The sequence below is a fragment of the Manis pentadactyla genome, chromosome 1, assembly GCF_030020395.1.
Source record: "Manis pentadactyla isolate mManPen7 chromosome 1, mManPen7.hap1, whole genome shotgun sequence".
Taxonomy (NCBI): Eukaryota; Metazoa; Chordata; class Mammalia; order Pholidota; family Manidae; genus Manis; species Manis pentadactyla.
In genome coordinates this window covers 225,406,191-225,420,946 of record NC_080019.1, presented here as the reverse complement: position 1 = coordinate 225,420,946, position 14,756 = coordinate 225,406,191, and the positions used below count along the sequence as shown (strand labels likewise).

The 14,756-nt window shown below is 40.6% G+C and overlaps 1 protein-coding gene and 1 pseudogene across 2 annotated transcripts in view; one reads left to right on the top strand and one right to left on the bottom strand.

Moving 5' to 3' along the window:
• SYNPR (synaptoporin) overlaps positions 1-14,756 on the top strand; it is a 287,830-nt gene that overhangs the window by 80,818 nt on the left and 192,256 nt on the right. The gene's annotated exons all lie outside the window — the stretch shown is intronic.
• Positions 3,619-4,466, bottom strand: LOC130683334 (60S ribosomal protein L35a-like; annotated as a pseudogene).

Sequence of the window (14,756 nt, the reverse complement as noted above, 5' to 3'; positions counted from 1 at the left end):
GGTCTCAGAGCTGTTGCCCAGGGGGTTAGTGCACCCGGTTTTCCCTGTAATTTCCAGCTGCTGTACTGTGACCTGGGTTGTTTCCGTCAAGCTGTTAAGTCCCTGTCCCTTTAAGACTTTCAAAAAAAAGCCCCCGCTTTTCTTTGTCACAGGGGCATCAGCTTCAGCACCCGCTCTGAGGTCTACCCCCTGTTCTCCCAGTATCCAGGGCCCCCTGGGCATATACTGTGTCTGCGCTCTGGCCCGGATGGCTGGGGCTGGGTGTTCGGCAGTCCTGGGCTCCGTCTCCCTCCCGCTCTGCCTATTGTTCTCCCGCCGGGAGCTGGGGGGAGGGGCGCTCGCGTCCCGCAGGGCCGGGGCTTGTATCTTACCCCCTTCGCGAGGCGCTGGGTTCTCGCTGGTGTAGCTGCAGTCTGGCCACTGTCCTGCGTCTTCTGGTCTCTCTTTTAGGGCTAGTTGTGTTTGTTGTATTTTCAAAAGTATATATGTTTTTGGGAGGAGATTCCCACTGTCCTACTCACGCCGCCATGTTGGCTCCGCCTCCTCCCAATAACTTTTAAAGCCTCTAATTTTTTATTAAGAAATTGAAGTATTTTCCATATTTTTATTCAAATTATATACATTAAACGTTGAGCACAGACATTGGTAGAGTCTGTGGAGCACTTCAGCAAACAAGAGAAGCACTTCTCTCCTTGTAGGTAGTAAATAACCTAATGAGACTCTGAAGCTACATAAAAAAATCCACAGGTCCTCTTTACTTCATGTTGATAAATCTTAGCGGATTCTCCAACAAGAGAGTACATCAGCCTCTGAGAATTTCAGTGTGATTTAAAATTCTATACCTGGCTGTAGAATAATATTTCCCCTCCTTGTCAAACCAACCTCTGTACTGTTAGGAGAGCTCAACCAAGAGTTGAGTTGTTTGCACATTGCAACAGAAACTCAGTGTCAAATCACAGCATGCTACTGAGAAAGAAGAGGCAAGCTTCCTGTTGCTTGAGATGCCTCTTGAAATCTCAAGTCAGTAACTGCTGGCTTTCCCAGAGAGACATCCTTTTCTATTTGAAGTTTTGCCTCTCCTGCCTCTCCTCACCACAGTGAAGCCACTTTGAACAGCACCGGTGGCCCCAAGCCTTTGAAGACTTTGCTAAGGAGACTACATGGAGAGCAACTGCGTGATGAATGCTCTGCCTTTAGAGAGGTGTTGTCTTGCAAACCTACCTGGCTTTAAGTCTTGGGTCTGCCCCTTATTATCTTTGTGATTTTAGTGAAGTTTCTTAACCTTTATGAACTTCAGTCTCCATATTTGTAGAATGAATATAATAATAATAATACGTCTCAGGGTCTTGGTTGCAAGCACAGAGATTTGCTTTGAAACACAAGATGTAGAATTTATTTGAAGATTATGGAATCACTTGTAGATTCAGCAAAAATGTGAAGAAACAGATTCAGAAAGAATCAGAATAAATTCTTGGGAGCCCTGGGGATTTATGAATTAGGAATTAACAGCCAGTCTTACCAGATCCCCAAATATAAAGCCTAGTTGCTACCCCTCTTCTGAAATCCAGCTGTATATGTCCAACTACCATTCTACATCTACCTGGAGGTAAATAAGCATCTCAAGATCAACAATTACAAAATAAAACTTAATTATCCCTCCAAACCCCAGAAATTCCTATTTGTCCTTCCACCTACTTCCTCTGGCCAAAAGTTGTGCAGCCGCCTTCGCCATGTTTCGCTCATGCCTCCCCTCCTATCCGTCAGCAGATTCTTTCAGTTGCGCCTTCAGCCTGTGTCCTGAGCTTGCCCAGTTCTCACTCCCCAGCATGATTCACAGACCGAGAAGCTCTCCCGCCTCAGCTGGACATTGTGACGAGCTCTTTTCCCGTCTCCCAGGAAAAAGAAAAGAGTGCGCCTGCCCCACTTCTGTGCCACACACAACAATCAGATTATGTCAAAAAAATAAAAACATGTCAGTCTTCATCGAAACCTGTAATAACCTTCCATTACATGAAAAATAAAGTCCAAGGTCTTCATTTTGACCTGTAAAACTCCACATTATGGCTAGATTTCCAAACTCACTGTGTAACGTCCTCCCCCTTGTGTGGCACATTGGCCTCCTTGACGTTCCTTGAACAGACTAAGTTCATGTCTGCTCTGGGGTCTGGGTACTCGCTATCTCCCCTGGGCCTAGAATGCCGTCCCCTGATGCTCACATGGTTGACTCCTCTGCCTCGTTCAGTAATGGCTGCCTCCCTGAGTCATCCTGTTTTGAAGTCACCCTATTTGGAAGCATTGCTAACTGTCCTGTATAAAACAGCCCTGTTACTTCCACTCTGTTTCCTGTAAATTCCATGGAGGCAGGATATATGTGTATTTGGTACACTGCTGAAATACCAGGATGTTTTCTGGCATATAATGGGCATTAAGTATTGGAATAAGTTAGTAAATACTTTAGAGTGCCACTACTGGAGTATATGGTTGTAAGTATTTTCCTATTCCATCCTTTGGAGGTTTTCAAATCTCGAAGAGTCTCAACGGCCTCTTCTGGGTTTTATGTCTACATCTTGGTCAGGGGAAGGCAATCTTCTGTTGCAGTCATACCTGCAAGGCTGTGTGCAATAAAGGACTTATGGCTCCCTGAACATAAATTGGAGTGGTCTTAGCTGAAGAACGCAAAAGGATAGCAGATCAAGGCAGCAGGTGTCCACTTCACATTACTCCTCACAGGATGATTGAGATACAGTGTGTAAACTGTGCCACACAGTACACGTGGATGGTAGCTTTGGTTGCAATTATGGTTGCTACGGATCATAAACCTGAAACTTCAGTTTTGTCTTCCTATGGATAGACATATGTGAGTCATACACATATGTCTATGTCATACACATATGTGATAGATATACACAAATAGTGTATACAAACACTGTATTGTTATATAAAATAACAAATGGGTAGACTTATGGGGCCAACTCAAGAAAAATAGCTAGTATTATTAGAATGTGTTCAACAATTGTTTTGGGGGGAGATGAGATATTATTAATATTTGCCCATATGTATTACTTAATATTGGCCTCCTTGGCCTCCTTGGAGGAATTCTTTTCCCCATTCCTTTGAATTTAGGTATAGTGAATTGGCTAGAATGGTCAATAAAGTGTGAGTGAGACTGATGCATGCCCCTTCCGGCAGGATATGAGAAGGTGCAGCTTTTCCCTGCCATCTTCCCCCTGCCACCATAACCAGAGATGTTTCAGATGATGGTTAAGCCACAATCAGACTATGTCCCTGAGTGTGTATGTGAAGCAGAGCCCAACACATGATGGACATATAACATGGATAAGAAATAAACCTTTGCTGTTTTAAAACTAATCTGATGTAGCTGTTGTTTGTTTCTATTGTAAAAACCAAGCCTATTCTGACCCAAACAGAGAGGTTAGCCTTTTTTTTGCTCACATTAGCTGAGCAGCCTCTAAGTGACAGGCACCATGCTAGGAAGCAGGTTTCCTGAGTAAACAGTACAGTCGTTTCTCTATTCTAGCTTCATTGATAGCTTTAATTTTTTTTTTTAAACAGAACAAATCCACTTTATTTATTTACTTTACAATAATTTTAAATCCTTCAAAGGTACAACATCACATGGATTCTGTGTCCAATGGCGTTAGCAGGAAGGTTGCTTCAGAATTTGGCACAAACCACGCCACTGTTCCCATGAGCACAGATTACCTTCCCCAGATGACTCTGGTTTTGTTTGGTTTGCCACCAGGAGTCACTGTGTTGTTCTTTGCTTTGGACACACAAGCACATCTCGCCTAGACAGAATTCAGTTTAATCTTGAGCATAAATACCTTTGGTTTTAAGAAGAGCTGTGAGCTCCTTTTGGTTCCGGAGACCCTGCTTATAGCCAGTAAAAATGGCCTTGGACCACAGCCTTCCAGACTGTTTGTTAGTTTGGATGTCCTGTTCCCAGCAGGCCTCCAGAGGCTCCAAGATGGCAGAAAGAGCAGATGTCTTTAATTTTTAAAAAATTAGGAGCCTAACCATGTTACAACCCATGTTACAAACCTGATACTAAACCCTGGAAAATTATGAGAATGGATAGACTTGCATTTACCTTTAAGGACCTTACAGTCTGGTGGGACTTATCCAGAATAATCACACAAAATTAACTCTATTGCATAATTGTGATGAATACTACAAGGAGGAAGTATTGGGTTCTGGGCAGGGGATGCTAACCAGCTTTGTTAAAGGGGTGAGAGGGTCAAGGAAGGCTTCCATGAGGAGGTGACTTTCATTCTAAGACCCAAATAAAGAGCAGAGATTTCTCAACCTCTAGCCAGAGATGCCAATAAAATTATTCCATTTCTGAACTCTGTTCCTATCACTTCCTTAAATCTAAAATTACTCTATACCTTCAGCCTCTTACCAGACAAGTAATAAGACAAAATTTCATAGAGAGCCAAAGCCATTATCTGAATGATTCCTGAGGAAAGTGAGTGTTAACCCCAACAGAATTAACCAAACAGTTCCCTGAATATGGAGACTGGGTAGTAAGAAGTAGGACAAGAATTTCTATAATGTATATTCATAAGCAGCTAATCTGCATGGTAGCAAATACAATTTTTAGTTTTATGCCATCCATAGTAATGTTCTTATGTACTTAAGTGTTGGAAACCAGTGTTTTTCTCCATGATTATTTCTTGTCTTATTGCTATCTGGTACTGCAATTTAAAGTTTTTTCTCTTTGCACAGCAACTGTGTTATAGTAGGAAATAACCCTTTGACATTTGGGTATTTATGCACTTTATTCTAGGGAAGATTTGAGAGATGATGGTGATGATAATGAGTGGTGGTGGTGGTAATCCCTCAAGTTTGACCACACATTATCTGCTTTGAGTGTTAAAGCAACCTTCCTAGGTAAGCAGGGCTAGCAGCATTTATTTCTCTTTGGTTTTTTTTTCTTGTTGAATGAAAATACTGGGAATTTGGAGGTTCGGAGACTATCCCAATGTCTGTAGCTGGTAGATGACTGAACAAAAAAATCAAACTCAATTTTCTTGATACAGTGGTTTCCTGACAGATGAGGTGTATTCATGATCTGGCCGTTGAAATACATAGGCTTGGGATGCTGTTCTCACACGGAATCTGTGACCTTAAGCAAGTCACTTAACCCTTCCTAGCATCATTTTCCTCATCTATAAGGTAGACAACGATAGCTAACTCATGGTGCATTGTAGGGATTAAACAAGGGCTGCTCTGTATGCAGGTAATAATTTATTTACTTGCTCATTTGGATATTATTTGAACCCAGCTTAGTTCTGTACTGTTTAAATCCAGTATATAGCACTGAATAAGATAGTCTTTGCCCTAAGGGAATGTCCAGACTAGCAGGAATTGTGAAAGCGTTACAAGGCTCACATAGTAGTATTTCTTTCTTTCTTCTCAGAATCTTTTAAATAACCTTCTGTTTACATTCATTCCCTGTACCATGAGTGAAAAACATGCATAGTAATGAGGAGGAGCATTAAATATTAAAAGGAAATTTATCACTACTACCTTATTACTGCTGTTGCCCCTATTATCCTTGAAGAAACAGATTCATTGATTTGGAGAGGTGAAAAAAATGTTAACAAATAATATTGACTAATAATAATATTGGAGTCGCCACCTGCAAAAGCTCTCCCATACTCAGCTCCTGTTTTGTTTGATTTTGGTTTTTCTATTTTCTCTGTCAAAGAAAGTGACCATAGGTCCAGAAATGTAAAACATACCATTGCTAAAGATATTAAAGGCACATAAAGGTGAGGTGTTAGAAATCTAGATGAGAAATCTAGATGAGTCCATTTATGCTGTTCTGGATGAATTTACACTTCTATGCAAGGTGTTAAGAGAGTTTTTCAGCTTGCTTGTATATCAGTGACACTTTAAAAAGTGGAGGAGAGGGAGTAAGTAGATAGTACAACTTATAGATTCAGGAGCTTAATGTCAATACCATACCAAATTCTAGGACACATAACCAAATGGATAGACGGCTTATGGCACACAGAGAAGGAAGGAGGCACAGTAGAGGTATTGACTTCACTGCCTCTGGTTAAACATTAGGGTTAGAGAAGAAAAATATATTGAACAGAAATATCTGGATGTAAGATTTTTGAGAAAGTCACTCAAATTCTTGTTTTCAGCTTTGATGAAAGTAATTTAGAAAAGGACTAGCGGATTCTTAAGTGGCTTAGTTGTTATGAAAGAATTATGGCTTAAAATTAACCAGGGTGGAGGGGGGGCTGGAGCCAAGATGGCGGCGTGAGAAGAGCAGCGGAAATCTCCTCCCAAAACAACATATATCTATGAAAATATAACAAAGACAACCCTTCCTAGAATAAAGACCAGAGGACACAGGACAATATCCAGACCACATCCGCACCTGAGAGAACCCAGCGCCTCGCGAAGGGGGTAAGATACAAGCCCCGGCCCCGCGGGAGCCGAGCGCACATCCCCCCAGCACCTGGTGCGAGAAGAATACGCAGAGTGGGAGGGAGACGGAGCACAGGACTGCCGAACACCCAGCCCCAGCCATCCGGGCCAGAGTGCAGGGCCCTCGATACTGGGAAAACAGGGCAGCAAGAACAGTGAGCGGGCACTGGAGGCCGGGTGCAGGAGGACATAAGAAAAGCGAGCGGCGGCCATTTTTTTTTTTTTTTTTTTGCTGTTTTGTTTTGGCGAGCGCTTTTTGGAAGTCTTAAAGGGATACCCCAATACTAGGGAAACAGGGCAGCAAGACCGGTGAGCAGATGCCTGAGGCTGGCGCTGGAGAATAAGGGAAAACTAGCGGACATTATTTATTTATTTATTTATTTATTTATTTATTTATTTATTTATTTTAATTTAAAATTTTTTTTTTCTTTTTTTTTTGTGTAGTCGTTGTTTTGTTTTGGCGGGTGATTTTTGGAAGTCTTAAAGGGGCAGGGCGGGACACTCAATCCAGAGGTAGGGAATCCGGGGATCTCTGGGCACCCTAACCCCTGGGCTGCAGGGAGCAGGGAGGCCCCTCACGGAGATAAATAGCCTCCCAGCAGCTCCTGCTCCAACGCGACTCCACCATTTTGGAGTAGCTGCCCGAGCCAGGCCACGCCCACAGCAACAGCGGAGATTAACTCCATAGCAGCCGGGCAGGAAGCAGAAACCCTGTCTGCGCGCAGCTGCGCAGCACAAGCCACTAGAGGCCGCTGTTCTCCCAGGAGAGGAGGGCCACAAACCAACAAGAAAGGAAGTCCTTCCAGCCCTCACTCGTCCCAGTTCTGCAGACTATTCCTATCACCATGAAAAGGCAAAGCTACAGGCAGACAAAGATCACAGAGACAACACCAGAGGAGGAGACAGACCTAACCAGTCTTCCTGACAAAGAATTCAAGATAAAAATCATAAACATGCTGACAGAGATGCAGAGAAATACGCAAGAGATATGGGATGAAGTCCGGAGGGAGATCACAGATGCCAGAAAGGAGATCGCAGAAATGAAACAAACTCTGGAAGGGTTTATAAGCAGAATGGATAGGATGCAAGAGGCCATTGATGGAATTGAAACCAGAGAACAGGAAAGCATAGAAGCTGACATAGAGAGAGATAAAAGGATCTACAGGAATGAAACATTATTAAGAGAACTGTGTGACCAATCCAAAAGGAACAATATCGGTATTATAGGGGTACCAGAAGAAGAAAAGAGAGGAAAAGGGATGAAAAGTATCTTGGAAGAAATAATTGCTGAAAACTTCCCGAAACTGGGGGAGGAAATAATCGAACAGACCACGGAAATACACAGAACCCCCAACAGAAAGGATCCAAGGAGGACAACACCAAGACACATAATAATTAAAATGGCAAAGATCAAGGACAAGGAAAGAGTTTTAAAGGCACCTAGAGATAAAAAGGTGAACTATAAAGGAAATCCCATCAGGCTAACATCAGACTTCTCAACAGAAACCCTACAGGCCAGAAGACAATGGCATGATATATTTACTGCAATGAAACAGAAGGGCCTTGAACCAAGGATACTGTATCCAGCACGACTATCATTTAAATATGATGGCGCAATTCCGAGACAAGCAAAAGCTGAGGGAATTTGCTTCCCACAAACCACCTCTACAGGACATCTTACAGGGACTGCTCTAGATGGGAGCACTACTAGAAAGAGCACAGAACAAAACACCCAACATATGAAGAATGGAGGGGGAGGAATAAGAAGGGAGAGAAGAAAAGAATCTCCAGACAGTGTATATAATAGCTGAATAAGCGAGCTAAGTTAGGCAGTAAGATACTAAAGAGGCTAACCTTGAACCTTTGCTAACCATGAATTTAAAGCCTGCAATGGCAATAAGTACATATCTTTCAATAGTCACCCTAAATGTTAATGGACTGAAAGCACCAATCAAAAGACACAGAGTAATAGAATGGATAAAAAAGCAAGACCCATCTATATGCTGCTTACAAGAAACTCACCTCAAACCCAAAGACATGTACAGACTAAAAGTGAAGGGATGGAAAAACATATTTCAGGCAAACAACAGCGAGAAGAAAGCAGGGGTTGCAGTACGAATATCAGACAAAATAGACTTTAAAACAAAGAAAGTAACAAGAGATACAGAAGGACATTACATAATGATAAAGGGCTCACTCCAACAAGAGGATATAACCATTCTAAATATATATGCACCCAACACAGGAGCACCAGCATATGTGAAACAAATACTAACACAACTAAAGGGGGAAATAGACTGCAATGCAGTCATTCTAGGAGACTTCAACACACCACTCACCCTAAAGGATAGATCCACCGGGCAGAAAATAAGTAAGGACACGGAAGCACTGAACAACACAGTAGAGCAGATGGACCTAATAGACATCTATAGAACTCTACATCCAAAAGCAACAGGATACACATTCTTGTCAAGTGCACATGGAACATTTTCCAGAATAGACCACATACTAGGCCACAAAAAGAGCCTCACTAAATTCCAAAAGATTGAAATCCTACCAACCAACTTTTCAGGCCACAAAGGCATAAAACTAGAAATAAACTGTACAAAGAAAGCAAAAAGGCTCACAAACACATGGAGGCTTAACTGCAATCTCCTAAATAATCAATGGATCAATGACCAAATCAAAATGGAGATCCAGCAATATATGGAAACAAATGACAACAACAACACTAAGCCCCAACTCCTGTGGGACACAGCAAAAGCAGTCTTAAGAGGAAAGTATATAGCAATCCAAGCATATTTAAAAAAGGAAGAACAATCCCAAATGAATGGTCTAATGTCATAATTATCAAAATTGGAAAAAGAAGAACAAATGAGGCCTAAGGTCAGCAAAAGGAGGGACATAATAAAGATCAGAGAAGAAATAAATAAAATTGAGAAGAATAAAACAATAGCAAAAATTAATTAAACCAAGAGCTGGTTCTTCGAGAAAATAAACAAAATAGATAAGACTCTAGCCAGACTTACTAAGAGGAAAAGAGAGTAAACACAAATCAACAGTATCAGAAACGAGAAAGGAAAAATCACGACGAACCCAACAGAAATACAAAGAATTATTAGAGAATACTATGAAAACCTATATGATAACAAGCTGGGAAACCTAGGAGAAATGGACAACTTCCTAGAAAAATACAACCTTCCAAGACTGACCCAGAAAGAAACAGAAAATCTAAACAGACCAATTACCAGCAACGAAATTGAAGCGGTAATCAAAAAACTACCAAAGAACAAAACCCCCGGGCCAGATGGATTTACCTCGGAATTTTATCAGACATACAGGGAAGACATAATACCCATTCTCCTTAAAGTTTTCCAAAAAATAGAGGAGGAAGGGATACTCCCAAACTCATTCTATGAAGCTAACATCACCCTAATACCAAAACCAGGCAAACACCCCACCAAAAAAAACTACAGACCAATATCCCTGATGAACGTAGATGCAAAAATACTCAACAAAATATTAGCAAACCGAATTCAAAAATACATCAAAAGGATCATACACCATAACCAAGTGGGATTCATCCCAGGGATGCAAGGATGGTACAACATTCGAAAGTCCATCAACATCATCCACCACATCAACAAAAAGAAAGGCAAAAACTACATGATCATCTCCATAGATACTGAAAAAGCACTTGACAAAGTTCAACATCCATTCATAATAAAAACTCTCAGCAAAATGGGAATAGAGGGCAAGTACCTCAACATAATAAAGGCCATCTATGATAAACCCACAGCCAACATTATATTGAACAGCGAGAAGCTGAAAGCATTTCCTCTGAGATCGGGAAATAGACAGGGATGCTCACTCTCCCCACTGTTATTTAACATAGTACTGGAGGTCCTAGCCATGGCAATCAGACAAAACCAAAAAATACAGGAAATCCAGATTGGTAAAGAAGAAGTTAAACTGTCACTATTTGCAGATGACATGATACTGTACATTAAAAACCCTAAAGACTCCACCCCAAAACTACTAGAACTGATATTGGAATACAGCAAAGTTGCAGGATACAAAATTAACACACAGAAATCCTTGGCTTTCCTATACACTAACAATGAACCAACAGAAAGAGAAATCAGGAAAACAACTCCATTCACAACTGCATCAAAAAAAATAAAATACCTAGGAATAAACCTAACCAAAGAAGTGAAAGACCTCTACCCTGAAAACTACAAGTCACTCTTAAGAGAAATTAAAGGGGACACTAACAAATGGAAACACATCCCATGCTCGTGGCTAGGAAGAATTAATATCGTCAAAATGGCCATCCTGCCCAAAGCAATATACAGATTTGATGCAATCCCTATGAAACTACCAGCAACATTCTTCAATGAACTGGAACAAATAATTCAAAAATTCATATGGAAACACCAAAGACCCCGAATAGCCAAAGCAATCCTGAGAAAGAAGAATAAAGTAGGGGCGATCTCACTCCCCAACTTCAAGCTCTACTATAAAGCGATAGTAATCAAGACAATTTGGTACTGGCACAAGAACAGAGCCACAGACCAATGGAACAGACTAGAGACTCCAGACATTAACCCAAATATATATGGTCAATTAATATTTGATAAAGGAGCCATGGACATACAATGGCGAAATGACAGTCTCTTCAACAGATGGTGCTGGCAAAACTGGACAGCTACATGTGGGAGAATGAAACTGGACCATTGTCTATCCCCATACACAAAAGTAAACTCAAAATGGATCAAAGACATGAATGTAAGTCATGAAACCATTAAACTCTTGGAAGAAAACATAGGCAAAAACCTCTTAGACATAAACATGAGTGACCTCTTCTTGAACATATCTCCCTGGGCAAGGAAAACAACAGCAAAAATGAACAAGTGGGACTATATTAAGCTGAAAAGCTTCTGTACAGCAAAAGACACCATCAATAGAACAAAAAGGAACCCTACAGTATGGGAGAATATATTTGAAAATGGCAGATCCAATAAAGGCTTGACGTCCAGAATATATAAACACACCTCAACAAACAAAAAACAAATAACCAATTAAAAAATGGGCAGAGGAACTGAACAGACAGTTCTCCAAAAAGGAAATACAGATGGCCAACAGACACATGAAAAGATGCTCCACATCGCTAATTATCAGAGAAATGCAAATTAAAACTACAATGAGGTATCACCTCACACCAGTAAGGATGGCTGCCATCCAAAAGACAAACAACAACAAATGTTGGCAAGGCTGTGGAGAAAGGGGAACCCTCCTACACTGCTGGTAGGAATGTAAATTAGTTCAACCATTGTGGAAAGCAGTATGGAGGTTCATCAAACTGCTCAAAACAGACTTACCATTTGACCCAGGAATTCCACTCCTAGGAATTTACCCTAAGAATGCAGCAATCAAGTTTGAGAAAGACCAATGCACCCCTATGTTTATCGCAGCACTATTTACAATAGCCAAGAATTGGAAGCAACCTAAATGTCCATCAGTAGATGAATGGATAAAGAAGATGTGGTACATATACACAATGGAATACTACTCAGCCATAAGAAGAGGGCAAATCCTACCATTTGCAGCAACATGGATGGAGCTGGAGGGTATTATGCTCAGTGAAATAAGCCAAGCGGAGAAAGAGAAATACCAAATGATTTCACTCATCTGTGGAATATAAGAACAGAGGAAAAACTGAAGGAACAAAACAGCAGCAGAATCACAGAACCCAAGAATGGACTAATAGATACCAAAGGGAAAGGGACTGGGAAGGATGGGTGGGTAGGGAGGGATAAGGGGTGGGGAGAAGAAGGAGGGTATTAAGATTAGCATGCATGGGGGAGTGGGAGAAAGGGGAGGGCTGTACAACACAGAGAAGGCAAGTAGTGATTCTGCAACATTTTGCTATGCTGATGGACAGTGACTGTAAAGGGGTTTATAGGGGGGACCTGGTATAGGGGAGAGCCTAGTAAACATAATATTCATCATGTAAGTGTAGATTAACAATACCAAAAAAAAAAAAAAGGCTGTTCCTGTGTGGTGACCTCCAATGAGTTCTACACAAGGGTATAAAGGGCATATAAAAGTGTAGGCAAATGGTCTGTTTGTGTTTATACAGAGGATCAAAGCCTAATTTGGCTACCCAGATAATGAACTAAGATACGATATGAAGAAGAACTTCCAACATCAGCACTCTCTGGAAGACTCATGCCAGAAGGTGATCATCAAAAAACCCCAACAAAGATCCACGCACTGCTACAGGTGTAGATGCACTCATCCCACCAGTTCCTGGACTTCCCATGGGAATGAAAAAGGAGATATCTAAGCTGGCCTGTGCATACAGTAAAACAACAAATTTGACTGGATCTATACTGTTGGAACTCAACCAAGAATTAGGAGAAGTGCAAATTGTAGCACTCCAAAATCTTACAACTACAGACTATTTACTGTTAAAAGAACATATGGGATGTGAACATTCCCCAGGAATGGGTTGTTTTAATTTGTCTGATTTCTCCCAGACTGTTCAAGTTCAGTTGGACAATATCCACCATATCATAGATAAGTTTTCACAAATGCCTAGGGTGCCTAACTGGTTATCTTGGTTTCACTGGAGATGGCTGGTAATTATAGATCTGCTTTGGTTATGTAACTGTATTCCTATTATGTTAATGTGTGTGTGCAATGTAATTAGTAGTTTAAAACCTATACATGCTTAAGTTACTCTACAAGAAGATATGTCAAAGAAATAATCAATCTTCCCATGTTTTCTTCCGCCTGCTACTTCTATAGCTTTTCTTCTTCCTTCCTAATTACAACCCTTAAATAGAATTTGTGCCTTATATCGAATTTACTGAGTATCATAATTCCTCCAAGTGGTAAAGATACCTCAAGACAAATGCTGGGCATAGAAGCCACAGGGCATAAATATGCAAAGAAGTAAAAAGCTAACCTTTTCAAACAATAAGGCTTCCCTCTCACTTACCAACTTTACATTTCCCTGTATGGCTCCGGAAGATGACTGGTTAGCCAGAGACGGGTAAGATTCCTCAAGGGAGGAACAACCGAAGACAGGCACAGTCGCAGGGGGGCCATCACGTGAGAAATTGGGGATCAGCAGAGGTGAGGCTTAGTACCTCACCCCCCCCTGTTCTGAGAGAAATCTTCTGCATACATGGATGTTTTATTGCCCTTTTCTAGCTTGGATTAACACATAGTCTACAGGCACACACCTGATCATCTACATTTGCTCTCTTACAACACTAAACTATGTTTTCTACCTTTATCTTGTATCTACCTACCACTTCAGCATTTTATTAAAAATAATAATAATAAAGAGAGAAATATGGTATCCACATATAAATCAAGTATAAAAATCAAATGAGTATTCATATTTGAACTGACTGTTTATAGTTCATAATGCATGAGCAAAACCGAAAGTTTCTGTGATGATTGCCCTTGTACTGTTCACCATGTAACCTATTCACTATGTAAGAATTTGTTCCCCATGTAAGAACTTGTTCATTATGCTTCAGAAGATTGGAGACTGACGAAAATTAGGGTTGGGGTGGATTAATGATTGTGCATTGAGCATTGACTCTCCTATACAGAATTTTATTGTTGTTAACAACCATTTGATCAATAAATATGAGAGATGCCCTCAAAAAGAAAAAAAAAGAAAGAGGTAAGGAGACATGACAACTAAATGCAATGTCTAGGATTGGATCCTTGGTCAAAAAAAGGACATTAGTGTGGCAATTGGCATAATGTGAATAACTTTTATAGATTAATGTGATAATAATTAGTATGGTAATAATGTGCAGTTCTTGATTTGGGTAATTGTGTTGTGGGAGTTTGGGTGAATGGATAATGGTAGATATTTATATGATTTTTATAGCTTTTCTGTGCCTGAAATTATTTAAAATTTAAGTTAAAAAACTCTTAGGCAAAAAAGCATTACAACCATGGTGGCATTTACTAATGAACCTTTGTATCAGTATGATAGTGATTAAGAATGAAGGTTGTGGCATCAAAACCACTGGGTTTGAATACTAGCTCCATTCCCTGCTATCTGTATAACTTTCAAACTACTTCATCTCTAAATGCTTCAGTTTCCTCATCTGCAAAATGGAGAAAATTATGTTTCCTACTCTGTGGTGAATATTGAATGAACTAATATAAATAAAGGGCTTAGGAAAGTGAAAAAAAAAAAATTAACCAGGGTGGGGTCAGATGGTCTCTGTCCTTGGTCCTGAGCTACTCCCTGC